Source organism: Vipera ursinii, assembly GCF_947247035.1.
Source record: "Vipera ursinii genome assembly, chromosome: 3".
In the NCBI taxonomy this organism is placed as follows: domain Eukaryota; kingdom Metazoa; phylum Chordata; class Lepidosauria; order Squamata; family Viperidae; genus Vipera; species Vipera ursinii.
Genome location: NC_139516.1, coordinates 121442726 through 121460558, shown reverse-complemented (window position 1 = coordinate 121460558; position 17833 = coordinate 121442726). Strand labels below are relative to the sequence as shown.

At 41.4% G+C, this 17833-nt stretch overlaps 1 protein-coding gene across 1 annotated transcript in view; it reads right to left on the bottom strand.

Moving 5' to 3' along the window:
• Window positions 1-11418, bottom strand: part of RIN2 (Ras and Rab interactor 2) — a 73700-nt gene extending 62282 nt beyond the window's left edge. Inside the window, exon 1 of the mRNA XM_083358330.1 lies at window positions 11206-11418. The gene's annotated coding sequence lies outside the window, so the exon portion shown is untranslated. The remainder of the gene's footprint in view (window positions 1-11205) is intronic.
• Between the last annotated feature and the right edge of the window lie 6415 nt (window positions 11419-17833).

Genomic DNA, 17833 nt, shown 5'->3' with positions numbered 1-17833 from the left:
AAAATTTTCTCCTATTTTCTTGCCTTTTACCTTCTCACAATCATGAAAACAGTAGACAAAAATCCTCTTTTGGAACATACAGCAATCAGTGGCACAAATTTTCTTTGGTATTCTCAAGACAGAATATATAGAGTTGAAAACTGGCTGTTATAAATTGGGAGTTGAGCTTTCCTTACTGGTGAATTATCTTTTGGTAAGATTCTTCCCCCAAAAAACCACATTACCTTTGCTGAATACTTTCAGTCCATCCGTTTAGGGAGTTTCATAACCAAATGGCAATGGCCTCTTCCCTCAGCTAATTTTGGTATGATGTTTTATATTAAATGGTATGAGCATTTTGATTTACTCTCCCAAGGTCCAAATGGAGTATCTGATAAAATATCTAATAGCAGAGTTACTTAGTACTCAACTCAACTATTTTTCCTTAAATTCTTCTTAAAAACATGGAAATATAAAACGTACATTTTGTAAAACGACATGACAATTTATCCACTCTCCCACCATGATAAATGCCAAAATTATTCCTTAACAAAACAAAGCATGTGATTAGCAAATCAGGGGAAAACAGATCAGAATGAACTCAAAACTATGTATAAACAAGCAATAATTTAAAAGTAGAGGATTTTGCAATCAGCAAAAAAACAACTACTTCTAAAGTTACTGAAGAAAACCTAATGCATATCAATGGGACACCAAGGATCATTTCCTCTCTAGAGATCTGTGTCAAAAAGATAAGAACGAAAAAAGGTTGCTGCGTTCTTTGTCAACATTTTTTAAATAAAATATATTTCAAAGAAACTGTTTGATCAGAGTTTCAGAGGTTATTTGGACCCATGTTTGCTAGTCTAAAGTATTTTGCACATAGATCAAGCCATATGAAAATATTATTGGAATTCTGTTAAGCTTGCAGTGATTTATTTATTTATTTAATTTAATTTCTATACCGCCCTTCTCCCGAAGGGCTCAGGGCGGTGTACAGGGCAATAAAATGCAATAAAAAAATACAATATACAAAAGTTACGATAAGAATTAAATAGAGTAGCCCAATTGCAGTGAAAATTTATTAAAATTACAATTAAAATACCCCAAACCCATCAGACCAGGCCGGATTGTTCAAATAGGTGAGTTTTCAGGTCACGGCAGAAGGAGCGAAGGTCAGGAGCCATCTGGAGCTCAACCGGTAAACGGTTCCAGAGGTCTGGCGCGCCCACAGAGAACGCCCTCCCCCTGGGCGCTGCCAGCCGACACTCTCTGACCGACGGCACCCTGAGGAGGCCCTCTCTGTGGGAGCGCACTGGACGAAGGGAAATTGATGCTGGCAGCAGGTGTTCCCGTAAGTAATCCGGACCCATGCCATTTAGGGCTTTATAGATTTAGGGTGAAACAAGACCAAAGCCAGTCCTCCTAAAACTGGTTTTGATGTTACACATGGGACATTTTTGAATCAGGGTAGAATGAGAGTTTCAGAACATTGTCAAAAACTGAAGTCAGCTTACGCGCCCACAATATTACGATCATAAAACACCTGCTTCAAAATGGACAGCAAGCATCTTCTTAAGAGAGGTATATTTTAAACCCTAGATTTTGGGAGATGGACTATATTCATTGGCAGAAATGGCAGGTATGACATTTTATTCTTCTCATACCAGTGAACGGTTTTGGGAGAAGGACGGTATACAAATAAAATTATTATTATTATTATTATTATTATTATTATTATTATTATTATTATTATTATTATTATTATTATTATTTATATAAGAAAAAGCAGAGGGGCACACTGGACAAAAAGGTTTGTTTCAGACAACATTTGGCAACTATTTTTTTAAATTTGATTTTTAGTACCAACGCAATCTTTCTATTTTGTTGGTGCTGACCGATATATTTGTTTCATACACACACACACACACACACACTTTATATAGATATAGTTTTTAATTTGTAAACTGTCTGAAGTAAACAGTCAGGAGCTGCACGTCTTATAAAATTGTGCAAAAAAATTCTAGGCATGGAATGAGAGGCAGAATTTCTCTGCTCAACTGTGACTCAGATTTCACTGTTTCCATTGTCCTACCAAATTTGATGGCAACTAAACGATCACCTCTTATTATCTATTTGCACTGTCCTGCACTAGTTTCCTTTTTTTTTACATGACACTAGATAAAATACTAGGGACGCGGTGGCTCAGTGGGTTAGGACGCTGAGCTTGTCAATCAGAAGGTCGGCAGTTTGGCGGGTCGAATCCCGAGTGCCGCGTAACAGAGTGAGCGCCTGTTACTCGTCCCAGCTTCTGCCAACCTAGCAGTTCAAAAGCACGTAAAAAATGCAAGTAAAAAATAGGGACCACTACGGTGGGAAGGTAACAGTGTTCCGTGCGCCTTTGGCATCTAGTCATGCCGGCCACATGACCACGGATACATCCTCGGAGAAGCGCTGGCTCTTCGGCTTTGAAACAGAGATGAGCACCGGCCCTAGAGTCAGAAACGACTAGCATGCATGTGCGGGGGAACCTTTACCTTTAGATAAAATACTAACCTTGGATACTTGGCTTTTATACACCTGAATTTCAGCTATAATACAGCAGCATATTGTGTAATATACCTCATCTTATTAAACCTGATGACAATGATCTTCCATTAAGATCAGCAGCTCCCAACCTTTTCTATCCCCCGCACACTTAGAACGCTTCTGATATATTCTTGCACCCCTTACAAAAGTTTGAAATAATGGCAACGAATTATGCATATGTACTATAATTTTGAAAACCCAAATTTTCGCACCCCCTGGAATATCGTCTCACACCCTTGGATGGGAACCCCTGATTTAAGATCCTTCATGTTTTTTTCCTTCAGGCAAGGAAAACTACATGTTCCCATGAGTATTTAGGAATTCCTGAAACACTTATTTATTCATGTAATTAAAAACAGTTTTCCGTTTGCGTTCTACTCTTTTCCAAAGCTTTTCATTGCCTATGAACAAATGGCTACTCTGTGGAACTGCAGCATATTCCTTATGCTTCTACAATCTTTAAGCAAAGTCCATCCAGGGACATTCCTATTGTGCTCTTAGCCCAACCAGATACAATACAGTAGTGTTTGTAAAGTCTGCAAATCCTGAAGGTTCGGAAAGTCCTTGGAGGAAAGCCATCCCATGAAAGATTATTGAACAATGGTTTGAAAAGACAGTGTGTTGGAGAGGGTCAGGGAGATCCACTACCAGTCTTGGAAGCTCATCTATTTCACAGGACTGCTGCACAGATAAAATTAGAGAAGGCATAGACATCTTCTGAAAGAAAAGCAGAATATAAACCTGAATAATAACAATTATACTTTCTCAAAAAAAGTCTTTAGAAATTTGATGGTGATGTCTAAGGTTGGGAACATTTTCCTGTACAGCTCAATAAAGTCACAAAGAAAGAATAGATAATCAAGTCAAGATAGTATGATAATATCTGAAACAAAGGACCAAAATTATACTGAAAATGTCAGGAAAAGGAATGGCTCCCACTTTTGATTCAACACAAGTGAGAAAATAATTGTTTCTAGTGATGTGAGTGCAACTAAAGCAACTGCTAGGATACAGAGAAAAATATTTGTAGTCTCAAAATTGGAAAAGCTACCCAAACATTTCAACAGATGAACATTAGTAATTTTAAATTTCTATTGGGCATTCTGGATTTTTTCAAACATTTACCAGCAATTTCTTAATTACAAATCTGTAACAAAGAGGATGCTTCCCAGAAAACACCACTCTCAAACATTCTTACAATATGCTGCTACAGAAAGAATAGAAGCTGTTTTAAGAAGCACTTTCAGTTCATGTGAAATGATGGTGAGATGCCAGACAGTCCTGGCATCTCACCATCATGACAGCAGAATATTTGAGGGGCTCCTACAAAGAAGAGGGGATCAAATTATTTTCCAAAGCACCAAAAGGCAAGATGAGAAACGATGGATGGAAACTAACCAAGGAGAGAAGCAACCTAGAACTATGGAGAAATTTCATAATGGTGAGAGCAATCAACCAATGGAACAGCTTGCCTTCAGAAGTTGTGGGTGCTCCATTACTGGAGACCTTCAAAAAGAGACTGGACAACCATTTATCTGAAACAGTATCAAATCTCCTGCTCGAGCAGGGGGTTGGACTAGAAGACCTCCAAGGTCCCTTCCAACTCTATAATTCTATGTTCTATGCATAACTTCATGGGCATCCTAGAATGTTTCAAAATTCATGCAGAGTATAAAGTTCCATAGCACAAAAGTATTTCTGGAAAAAGTTATCTAAAATGGAACCTCATGAGCCAAAGAATCTCATGAGGCATACTAGCCATTAATTCACAGCAAACATTATAACTATCAGAACCTTCTGAGTTGTTGCATAATTGAGGTTTTTTTCCATGTTGTGCCTATCACAAAGCATATATATATATTTTTAAAAACCCTCATTAAGCACTCATGATCCGGAAATAAGCTGAACAAACCATGTCAAACCAGCCAAGTTATTTCTTGTTTCAAGTCTTTGTGATTTAACTGGTTGATTACGTACAATTGAGGGGGAAAAATACAAATCACTTTCCTTGAGTTGAATACCTGCCAATACATCAGAAAACATGTCCCGACAATAATAAACAAAAAACATGGAAGCATTATGATACAAACTTTTGAATAAGATACTCATGTTTTTCTTCCGTTTTGGGCAACTACACTGATGTGTTTTTTTTAAAAAAATAAACAGTAAACTTCAATTACTTCAGAATGATAATAGATTATATACATAAAAGTATACATAATCAGAAAGAAGGTGTAAGATATATTAGCTTTCATTGTTTCTTTAAAGTAACATATTCATCCATTTTGTTCAAGTGTTACATTTTAAGGAAATGTTAACATATCAAATTTAATAATCATACAAAAGGTTTACGTATGTTTTCATTGTTATTATAGGCCAGATGTAAAATTTCTAGAGCTAGGGTTTCTAGAGCTAGGCCAACTTACCTACTAAAACAGTGGCAAGTGTTACAGTCCCCCCACCCCCTTTTTTCTTTTTCACAGACCAAACAGCCATGCCCACCAAACTACTCTCAAAAGTACATTGTGATAAACATAAATTTGCTGATATTTGGACAAGATCAACATTTCCCATCAGATGACACTGCACATCAGCTCTGGACTTCAGAAGCTCTTTTGAGTTTGGCAGACAATATGCATTCTTCAAAAGTGATCCAACAATGTAATTCAAAGCACACATATGAAAACATAATGGTATGGAAAGCCTGCTTGAAGCTTTGGAAGTCCTGTAAGCAGGGATATAAAATAGAAAGACAGGAGCATCAAATTCCTTGCCATGTCAACAAAAGAGTGGAAACCGATACGTAGCCAAAATAACTTTATTTCCAGGCTCAAGGAACTCCAGGTTTTGCAAAAGAACACAGATACATCAAGGGGAAAAGAGCCCAAGATAAAGAAAAAGCAAGCACAAACTAAAGAAAATTAAGAATGCTTCATAGCAATACACTGAGCTTTGCTTTGGGCACAAGGAAATCTAGAATGCCAGGAGAAAAAGGAGCATGAAACCTTCAGGAAAAAATGATACAGCTAGCTGGCACCAACCTGCAACAAGGCTTACAATTCCTACTTATTATGTAACTTAAAAAGATAATTTATATTTAATATATTGCTCAAGTGTTCCCTCATTTTTTTTTTCACAGGAGATGTCTATCTAGAACAGTAATAACAGAGCTGCCAGATCTAAGCTCCAAAAATCTAAGACAACCAATCTATGAAAGTTAAAAAAAATGTAGCTAGATATGAGGATCAAGATCTGGTACCCTGAAGTAATAGACACAGACAGATGAATGTCTGGTCTATAAGGGGAGCCATTATTGGCTAAGATAAAGTATTCTTTCCCTTGTAATCTCTGAGGCGAAAATCTCATTAAGACTACACTGGAATTAGCTTCTTATGTTAGATGTATTAACCACTTACAGTACACTAGTCTTATTAAGAATGACGTTAATTTTAGCACAGGGTACGCAATATGGCACTGGCAGACATCAATCTGCCACCCCAAAACTTCTTCATTGCCCACTAACCTCCATGTCTCATCTGATATTATCACTGTATGCAAGCACAGGTATGCTTTGCACATTTATCTTGAATACCTTAAACCAGTGATGGTGAACCTTTTAGAGACCAAGTGCCCAAACTGCAACCCAGAACCGACGTATGTATCGTCGGGTGCTGGGTGGGCATGGCCCATTGGGTGGGCGTGGCTGCAGTGGTAACAGCAGACTGGGTGGGACTAAAAAGTTCAATCAATCAATCAATTCCAACTTTGCGAGATTTTTTTTCCCCGCGAGAAGTTGAACCTTTTTTTTTTTGCACATGGAGGCGGAGGCCTAAAGTGAAAAGGTTTTATAAAACCCAGCTGAAGGCCTAGGACTGGGGCGATGGCGCACGTGCCCACAGAGAGGACTCTGCGTGCCACCTGTGGAACCAGCTTCCCCTTGAGCTTCGGATGGCCCCGGACCTCCGGTCCTTTCGCCGCGACCTCAAAACTTTTCTCTTCCATCAGGCTGACCTGGATTGATGATGGGTTTTTAAATATGTTTTAATTTTTAACTGTAGTTAATTTATTTTGGGGCTGTTATTTAATTCGTTTTTTTAATTTTTGTATTGTTGTTTTTTATTGTTGTAAGCCGCCCTGAGTCCTTTGGGAGATAGGGCGGCATATAAGTCCCAAAAATAAATAAATAAATAAACGGCCTTAAACAATGAAGGGGATTTACACATTCTTTTCTTACTGCTCAAGTTTGAGCCATTTGATAAATGCTTCATCTACTCTCATGATAGTTTCTTCATGTATTGCTCTTATATTCAGCCAACATCCGCCCACTCCGTATTTGCACAGAGCATTCCATAATTTGAATCTATTCATCATACACCTTGTCTGAAACTGTAACATGCAATAGGTCTCACATTCCTATATTTCTCTATAACCTGATGAGCAAAAATATGTCTGCAGAATGGCAGAAAGCCACTTCCCAAATTTTGCTCCCTGACACCTCTCATTTACTTTCTATCAGAATTCTGACAGAAAGGCTTACTTAACAGACTTGTCGGTGTTGCATTCGTTCTTAATAACTTTTGTTTTGAATAAGCAACAATAGCAACATTCTTCCAATGATCGGGCATATAGACATCTTGCATGAATGAAATACAAAGAAAATTAAACAAAATACTATTCCATTGGCAAATCACACCCGTATTTTAACATTTTCCCCATTGCAGATTATACTTGCGCCCTTTTATTTTGTCAACATTCTCACAGCTTTCCTGATTTTTTCTTCTTCAACATTTATTATATTGGTTTAAATTCCATTCTTTGACATATACTGTAGGTAATCCTCGAGTTACAGCCATTCGTTTAGTAACCATTTGAAGTTACGACAGAACTTTAAAAAGTGACTTAGGACTGATTTTCACACTTACGACCGTTGCAGTATCCCCATGGTCAAAATCTGGGTGCTTAGCAACTGGCATATATTTACGAGAGTTGCACTGTCCCAGAGTCATGTGATCACCATTTGTAACTTTCCAGCTGGCTTCTAACGAACAAAGGCAATGGGGGAAGCCAGATTTGCTTAGCGACCACACGATTCACTTAACAACTGTGGAAAAACAGGTCGTAAGAGGGGACGGAACTCACTTAACAGCTTTCTTGCTTAACAACAGAAATTTTGAGCTCAACTGTGGTTGTAAGTCAGTGGCTACCTGTACCACTGTCATTCCTGTACAAATGTCTAAAATAACGATTCATTACTCCAGCATTCTCTTCCTTCAGTTTCATCCAGGGTCATAGAACCCACTTTTTTTTTAAGCTTCATTTCATTCTGCTGGAGACTCCTCATTTAGCCATTTTTCTCTCACTTCCAAAACAATTATAATTTTAGCAAAATTGCAGGTGTTCTCAACTTACAATTATTCATTTAGTGGCCGTTCAAAGTTACAACGGCACTGGAAAAAGTGACTTACCATACAGCCAGTCCTTGCACTTGTGACATTGCAGCATCCCTATGGTCACATGATCAAAATTGGGTTGCTTGGCAACCAGCACGTATTTATGATGGTTGCAGCGTCCCAGGGACATGTGATCTTCATCTGTAACATTCCCAGTCAGTTTCCGACAGGGAAAGTCAACAGGGGAAGCCGGATTTTCTTAATGTCTGCATGATTCAATTAACAACTGCAGCGGTTCAGTTTACAACTGGTTGTAAGTCAATGACTACCTGTACTCTGTGTTATCTTCTTTTAATATTAATCTTTGCTTTCTTTCACGATATTTCTCGAATTATATTTTTCTGTCCATAAGCAATCAATATGTTGACTTTTTTCCCTCTCTTTTGTCTTTCTCCCCCTCATGCAGCGTTCTAATGTTAATATAATTTCACAAACCTCTACAGTACTTTGTAGTGTGAGTTTATTCACTCTGTTCCAAGCAGTTTCCACATCTTCTTTCATAACATCCACTTTCCATTCATTCTGCTAAGGACTTTAATCTTGTCATACCGGACTTATAATTCTTATAGTCACTCTGTATTCACTGTAGTTTCTTTTTCTTTCCTAAGATGTACTCTTGACTCTACCAAAAACTCAGAACATCTCCTCATTCTTGTATCCTTTGCTAATTCTTTCAGAATTTCATCTTATCAAATCAAGTATGCTTTCAGATTCATTCCTTTGCTATGATGATGCATGAATAAACTTGTGCTATAATATGTATTCATTATATTATATATTATTATATTATATTCATAATCTGTCCTGTTTGCCATCGTTCACTCCCTAGAAACTAAAATGGACAATGTGAAATTTGAGCGGGCCACGAACAAGGAGTATATATTGGAGGTGGTGACCCTTTGAGAGCTGTATGCAACGAAATTTCATTTTGATGTATGCCGATTGGTGTACATTCAAAGTGACAATAAAGTTATCATCATCACACACTTTTTTCTAAGCAGATACTCAGCAAACAAGTACCCTTTTCTCATTCATACTACTTGGATACTTAAGACGGCCTAGTCATGCTCCTCAAAAGTAAGATTTCATGATAGTTGCATGTTATACTCCAGTTAGTAGTGATATGGATGAATCAGAATGAGACAAGAAGGTACACACATTGACTCATCATGGGTTGGTCAATCAAAACTTTTACATAACTTTTTTTTAGCACTATAGGGAAGGACGAGATTACCAGCCTTAGGTGTAGCCATGGCATATGCAGGACTCCCTGTTAACAGTAGGGATTCAGTACAAATTTATTGTGGCATGTTTGGGCCAATACGTAACAAGCTCCAGAACCCGTACAACCCAGTTCTATTCTAAGCATGATCTTACAGTTCTGTACAAGGTGGGCTCTCTCATCTAAAGACCAGAGACAGCCCTCGTACCTTTGCCAGGTAGGAAGTAAACGCTTTACACAGCGTACTGATTTTTAATACAGCAAACTCATCCAATCAGCCTCCCCCTTTTCAGGAGGCAATTCACAGTAAACAATCCATTCTTTCAGTTTCACCTGCTATCTTCCCCGATTCAAGTAAAATCCAGAAGATAAACCAATTGACTTTAAAACAAACAATAATAAAAAAACCCTCTTAATACTTTCAGTGACACCGTAGTAAAAAAAAAAGTTTGACAAAATATACCCGGTTCAATTGACTTTAAAACAAACAATAAAAAACCCCTCTTAATACTTTCAGTGACACCGTAGTAAAAAAAAAAAGTTTGACAAAATATACCCGGTTCAATTGACTTTAAAACAAAGAATAAAAAACCCCTCTTAATACTTTCAGGGACACCGTAGTAAAAAAAAAAAGTTTGACAAAATACACCCGGTTCAATTGACTTTAAAACAAAGAATAAAAAAACCCTCTTAATACTTTCAGGGACACCGTAGTAAAAAAAAAAGTTTGACAAAATATACCCGGTTCGGGAGACTGGGGAATGTTTAAAAAAAAAGATTCACGAAAAAAACAACACAACCCCCACAAGGCAAGGACTGATCTCCGGGGATTACTAGAAAAAAAAAACAAAAAACCACCCCAAACACAAACTTAACGCTCCCCAAAACAATGGGAACGATCCGAGCGCCCATTCTCGCCTTTGGAAACTAACATCTCGGAAATCAGCTGTTTCCACCCCCCCAGGGAGAATGTTAAGCCTCGCTTCGCCCAAGAAGCTAAGTGGAAAAAATGTGGCCGGTTAAAAGGCAGCTCAGCCTAGCGCAGGGGTCGGCAACCTCGGCTCTTTTATGACTCGTGGACTTCAACTTCCAGAATTCCTGAGCCAGCTATGCTGGCTCAGGAATTCTGGGAGTTGAAGTCCACGAGTCATAAAAGAGCCGAGGTTGCCGACCCCTGGCCTAGCGTGCCAGCCAGCCCGTGCGCTTTACTCTATAGTTCAGTGTGTTATCGGGAAGGAGCAGGGCTTTTTTTCCCTCACAGAACGCTCAGAACACGGCACGGCACCTTTTTTTGGGATGGAACCTGGTAGAGTAGGGCAAGGCGGGTTGTATGACACGTGTGTGTGTGTGTGTGTGTTCCGGCACCTTTTTCTTTTACAAAAAAAGCCCTGGGAAGGAGACAACGAGGTTACTTCAGTAGAGCAGCGTTTCCCAACCTTAGGAACTTGAAGATGCGTGGACTTCAACTCCCAGAATTCCCCAGCCAGCATAGCTGGCTGGGGAATTCTGGGAGTTGAAGTCCACGCATCTTCAAGTTCCTAAGGTTGGGAAACGCTGCAGTAGAGCATTACGCTTCAGCTGATTATCGGCGGGGGGGGGCGCTGTAAGAAGGCAGCCTGTTTCTCTCTCTCTCTCCCCCCCCCACCCCCCCACTTCCCCAGCCGGACGCCCAAAGCAACTCCTGCTGGCATCCCTTTTCCAACTGATGTCTACAATAGGACCGACGAGGGTGTCTCTGTGTGTGTGTGTGTGTGTGTGTGTGTGTGTGTGTGTGTGTGTGCGGGGGGGGGTGGACAGGAGAAAAGAGCGCTCGCCTTCGGAGGGGAAACCCCCCCCCGCCATTCTCCCTCCGGCTCTCCCCCCTCCCGTGGACTAAAATGAAGGGTGGGGGGTAGGTTTGTCTTCGTTTCCCACGCCATTCCTGTAGTACCAGGGGCGGCAGATTCGTCCCTTCCTGCGCCTTACCTCTCGGGGTTGCTCCCCCACAAGGCGGAAAAAAAGTCCTCGGGAGAAGCGGCGGCGGCGGCGGCGGGATCAGAAAGAGGCAACTAAGCTCAGCCAAGGGAGAGGGAGGAAGAGAGGGAGAGGGAGGGAGGGAGGGAAGAAAGAGGGAAGACGAGCGAAGCAACCGGGCTTTGTTTCGTCTACGGAGTCCGCCAGCTCCTGGCTTCGGCTGCGTCCCTCGGGAGGAGCGGCACTTCGGCAGCGAGAGAGAGAGAGAGAAACAAGAGAGGGAGAGCGAGCGAGCGAGCGAGAGAGAGAGAGAGACAAGAGAGGGAGAACGAGCGAGAGAGAGAGAGAGAGAGAAACAAGAGAGGGAGAGCGAGCGAGCGAGAGAGAGAGAGAGAGAGAGAGAAACAAGAGAGGGAGAGCGAGCGAGAGAGAGCGAGAGAGAGAGAGACAAGAGAGGGAGAACGAGCGAGAGAGAGAGAGAGAGAGAGAGAGACAAGAGAGGGAGAACGAGCGAGAGAGAGAGAGAGAGAGAGAGAGAAACAAGAGAGGGAGAGCGAGCGAGAGAGAGAGAGAGAGACAAGAGAGGGAGAACGAGCGAGAGAGAGAGAGAGAGAGAGAGAGAGACAAGAGAGGGAGAACGAGCGAGAGAGAGAGAGAGAGAGAGAGAAACAAGAGAGGGAGAGCGAGCGAGAGAGAGAGAGAGAGAGAGAGAGACAAGAGAGGGAGAACGAGCGAGAGAGAAAGAGAGAGAGAGAGAGAGAAACAAGAGAGGGAGAGCGAGAGAGAGAGAGAGAGAGAGAGAGAGAGACAAGAGAGGGAGAACGAGCGAGCGAGCGCGAGAGAGAGAGAGGTGGGGGGGGGGGAAAGAGCGCGCGCCAGAGCTCTCCCGGCCGCGCCAGCCTCGGCAGGGCGCTCCCAGCCCCCCCTCCCCCCCCCGCGATCTGCAGAGGGCAGTCCGGCCCGAACCAGGGCGGACCGCGGGAGCTTGGGAAAGGAAGAGGAAGTCGCGTTTGGGCCGAGGACTGGGAGCAAAACAGGGAGGAGGGGAGGGGAGCCAGTCCGGAAAGGCCGGTCAGCCAGTGGCGTAGCGTGGGGGGTGCAGGGGGGGTCGGCCGCACCGGGTGTAACATCTGGGGGGGCGCGTTCCCACTCGCAGCTCTCTGCCCCTGCCTGGCTCACTCACTCTCTCTCACTGCAGTGCTGGCTGTGCGAATCTGATCCGAGCCGCCGGGTCGCCGCCCACTGTGGAGGGGGGAGGGTGCCAGGCGTGCGGTTAGGGGGCGCAAATTACTTGCCTTGTCCCCGGGTGCTGACAACCCACCCTACGCCGCTGCGGTCAGAGCTAAGGCGGGGGAGCCGGTGGGGGTGGGCGTTGACCAGGTTGGCACTTGAGGAATGCCGAGCGGGCTGTGTGGCAGAACTGCAGGCAGGAGAGGGATTGCAGGTGGCTTGGGGCTTCGGGGCTGGGCGTTCTTTTCAGCCGCCAACACGAAATCCGTGCAAGTCGGCTGTCGTGAAAAGGTAGCAAAACAAAGCCTCGGCGGCTAGAGCACCGGAGCGCTTTTGCCCCTCGCCAGGTAGACCGTTCCTTGGTGACTGTTTTTTTTTTTAATAAGCACGGATTCGAGGATTGCGCAAGAAATTTTCCCTTTGAGGATAGTGGTAAAGCACAGGTCCTCGAATTACGGCTATAAATGTGTCCAGAATTCCCCCCCCCCAGCAAGATGGTTGTTAAGTGAGTCGGTCCTGATTTTAGGTCCTTTTTTTTGGGGGGCATAGCTGTTAAGCAAATCCAGCTTCCCCCATTGACTTACCTCGTGGGGGAAGGTCACAAAGGTCAATCGCACAATCCCAGGAGTCTGCAACCGTTGTAAATACGTACCTGCTGCCAAGTGGGCAATTTTTTTTCACGTGATGTTGTGATGCTTGTAAGTGTGAATACTGATTGTAAGTCACTTCCTTCAGTGCCTTTGTAACTTTGAACGGTCACTAAAACAAATACTTATAAATCAAAGACTACCTGGGCAGCAAGATCTCTTAGAAATAGCTGGAACAGAGGTGAAAAATTATAGTTCTATACGATGCTTCTATTAACCTGGGTTACTAAAAGACGCTTGCTCCTGGGGAGGAAAGCCATGGCAAATCTAGACAGCACACTAAAAAGCAGAGACATCACCCTGTCAACAAAAGTGCGTATAGTCAAGGCTATGGTCTTCCCAGTTGCAATGTATGGCAGTGAAAGCTGGACCATAAGAAAGGCTGAGCGCCAAAGAATTGAAGCCTTTGAACTATGGTGCTGGAGAAGACTCCTGCGAGTTCCTTGGACTGCAAGGCGATCAAACCGGTCAGTCCTAGAGGAGATCAACCCTGAATGCTCTTTAGAAGGCCAGATCCTGAAGCTAAAACTCAAATACTTTGGCCACCTAATGAGGAGGAAGGACTCACTGGAGAAGAGCCTAATGCTGGGAAAGATTGAGGGCAATAGAAGAAGGGGACGACAGAGAATGAGGTGGCTGGATGGAGTCACTGAAGCAGTAGGCGTGAGCTTAAATGGACTCCAGAAGATGGTAGCGGACAGGAAGGCCTGGAGGAACGTTGTCCATAGGGTCGCAATGGGTCGGACACGACTTCGCAACTAACAACAACAACAACCTGATGCAGGTTGTAAAAGTCTTGGTGAATACAGTAATAGAGAGGAGCAAACTGCTACTTATGGGTTGTCTGGAGTTTTGCAGACCAGATATGTCAGCATTCATTAACTCCTTACCATCCCAAAAAAACACAGGCAAGGTAAACCTATTCAGTGTCCACGTCTTGTCAGCTTAGTCAGCTAAATTCAGCATTTTTTAGCCTTGGAAGAAGGGCTTGATGCAAAAAATTACAAAAGTCTCATGGAAACTGCCTTCTGTGTTCCCTTCCAGGCCTTGCTGGAACACGCTCTGCTCAGCCAAACCAGTGAAACTCACCAGCTGCACATAATGTAATAAGACATAAATCTTGTACTTAAAATAAATTCTGCTACTTGTTCTGGACAAAACTACTTATTTTAGTAGGGGGAAAAAAACTTGGAATCCCCATTTCCCAACCACAAAACTAGAATGGATTTATGCAATGATAAAATCATGTCCGAAGAAATTTTTTTACAAATAACTAGAATTGCTTGAAAATGGTTGAAATGGGACTTTTTGAAGAAAAAAAAAACCTTAACAAAACTGAAAGATCACAAAGCTTTAATGTAGTAAACCATATTTATTGAAAACAATAGAGATAATGTATTCAAATTACACTTTAATTAATATTACTGGGAATGACAGGCACTTCTCATTCCTAATTTCATAGCCATTTCATTACATGTTACTGTTGAAACGTTAAATATTGCTTCTGATTCTAAATCAACTTTAGTTCTATAATATACTCAAACCGAAGTGTGAGAATCAAAGGATTTGCAGATCCCAAACATTTTATTGAAACACATATTTCAACTTACCTTTGATATTCACTTATTTGAGGGATTGCCTCTTCCCTCATCTGCCCATCCTACCAGAACCAACAGAATGGGAATTTTACTCTTTCCGTTGTTCAGAGAATTATATTTTGCTCAAATTCCCCCCCCCCAAATATGAGGTAGGCTTCATGACTCCTAAGCTTTCAAAGGTCCCTCAAAAACTGGTTCTGTCAGCAGGCCTGGAGACACTGGACAATGGATGAACTTGTGAGTTGGCACCATTATCCTTAACATCTTCCTGTCTCTTCTTTTCTTGTATAGTTTTGCTTTTATACATTTTAATGCTTTTTAATAGTTATTTTATAGGTGTTGGGAGACAAGGAAGAAGCCTCCCTGAAGAGTATAGGAATCCTAAACTCAGGCATCTCCTGGGCAACAACACACAATTGGCTATTTCTTCAATGGCAGTGAGACAGTCTTTGTGATCTGGCTTAAAGCACATTTATTTAGTGTACTGCCATATGCTAAATAAATAATACAGGTAGTTCTTGCTTTACAATTACCACAGGGAGTGCCAGGATTGCCATCATAAGTAGATGCGGTCATAAAGCAAGATGTCATGTAACCGTACCGATTTACTCTGGCAATCCTGTTAACTGAGAATCATAGGTCATTAAGCAACAACCCACCCCCATCAAGTCTTTCTGGATTTAATTCTGCCCAGCCCAGAGTCTCAATAAGGTAGGGGCTGCCTCCAACTCCCCCCACTACTTATTGCCCTTCCCACTCTGCCCTTTTGGCTGCCTTTTACCCTGCTTTGTGGATCAGCAAGCATCCCCAGAACTGGGCAGCTTTGGGGCTGCTTGCCATACCCCAGGAAGTCCCAGCCCACCCCAGCAAGCATTTGTTGATCCAGCTGCCTTCTCTCCTATTTCCCTACACTGACATTTTGCCTTTTGCTATCTCCTTTTTGGGCCCAACTTCTCTGGCTAAGGTTTCCTACACATGACTTCTTGACTGCTGTCTTTGGAAAGTGCATTGAATTCATAAAGCTATGAGAAGCTGGATCCAAAAAGGAGATAGCAAGGCACTTCTGCTTTGGCCACAGTGACTGGATGAAAAAGGCAAAAGGTCAGCCACAGAGTCACGTGGTTCTGGGCTTGGTTGCTGCTCTGTGAGGCAAGGTGCTGGGTGGTCAAAAAGGTATAGGTGGAGGAGTAGAAGCACTCTTGTGGTTATAAGCGCAAGTAAGCTACTAACAAACTGCCCAATTTTGATCACATAACCATGGGGGCACATAGCCTTGGGTGTGGATCATAAATCCATTTTTTCAGCCCTTCAAATGGTTGTTGAGCAAATGGTCATGGGTCAAGGATTAGCTGTAGAAGCTTGAAGAAATATAGCTACTTGCAGTAATGTCGACACATTCAAATGGATGAGCCACTATAAATGTACCTTTCAGACTGGAAAATATCTAAATACAGAATACTCACATATTCCGGGGAGGCTATTTTATGGAAATGAGATTTAAGCAGCTAGACAAAATGGTTAAATATGAAAGATTTAACCAAGTTCCTTGTGATGTATTTGTGAAGCTCCAGAGATGGAGGACATAACACATACATTCTTGAATACCAATTATATGAGAAAGATCAATATCTTGGATTACACATTAGACAATGGCCTATTGAGATTTATCAATTAAAACAATATATTTGTATGTTCAGAACTGAAATATATAAAAGTGCTTTTTTCTGAATAAAACAGTATTATTGGAAATTGCATTTAAGGATCTGATTGGGATAAGTCAGAAATCATTTGCATTTCCTTTTCATTCTACTGTTTACTCTATTTTGTTATAAATGGTCTTATTGTCCTGTATTTTGTATTCTGATATGGCCTTGTGCCTAATCATTAAAGATTATTATTTCAAAGCAAAACATTTTTTTCATTTGGCTGTTTTAATAATGAGTAACAGGATGGGTGACTGACTTTTTAAAAGAGTGTTGTAAACATAATGGTTTTGTTTTTCCTTCCTGGAAAAAGGTTCCTGTTCAATACATTGTTTTTGAATTCTGTCGCTAAAAGCGAACTATGAAATGACTGCAATTAATTCCTCCAGCCACTAGAAATATTAAAGAGGCTTGTTGCAATTTACAGAGGTAGGAAATTCTCTTCTTTTCCCACAGAAAGAAAGCCCAGGTAAGATGTATTTGCTCAATGTTGAATTAGATTCTTTAAGAAGGTATTTTATTTCCTGCGTACAGGAAAGAAAGAAGACAGATTTATTGAACCATGAGCATAATGCACATTAGTAAAGTTGAACAACTTTTATCAAGCAAAGCTTTAGAAATATTAGAAGAACTAGCAACTGAAAAAAATATTAATTTGTCCAGCAGCTAAACTGAATGTGAGCAGCTTTTGTTTACAGCTATAAAGACCACAAACATTAAAGTAAAATTGCTATACTGATAAAAAATAATAATATTTTAAGCTCAGGATTGAAATGAGGGGTCGTTGGTGCTCTCTGAGCTTGGTTGTATTTTTGCAGGTGTTTCATTACCCAAGCTAGGTGTGTTACCTAGTTTGGATAATGAAATTACTAAGACCAGTAGAATTGCATGAGAAGACATCTGTTGCCAAAGGAAAGATCTTCTAATATGGAAAACCTTTCAAAGACTCATTATGATAGATCAAACGATGTTTCGTATTTTAAAATTTATACTTGTAAGGTGCTTGAAACTGTACACAAACTATCCATTATCTCCAAATTATAAGCCACCCAGAGTCATTGGTTGAGATGGGCGGTTATAGAAATTGAATTAAATAATTAAGTTAAATGTTTCACTCTTCTTCAGGTCGTGGTCTCTTTATTGTAATGCGTCTGCAAATGGCAACGAACCTCTATTCTGGAATCCTTATAAATTAGGCTTGTGTTGTGAAATTATAAAGGCTGGATGTAAATTTATTTTTTTATTTTATTTTAATTCCATTTATATCCCGCCCTTCTCCAAAGACTCAGGGCGGCTTACAAACTTAGCAGTAGCCTTCACTTTATGTATATGCCTGCTTATTAGGGCTTTCACACACACCCCAAGTGGAATTATTACAAAGTCAGCTTATTGCCCCCAACAATCTGGGTCCTCATTTTACCTACCTCGGAAGGATGGAAGGCTGAGTCAACCTTGAGTCTGG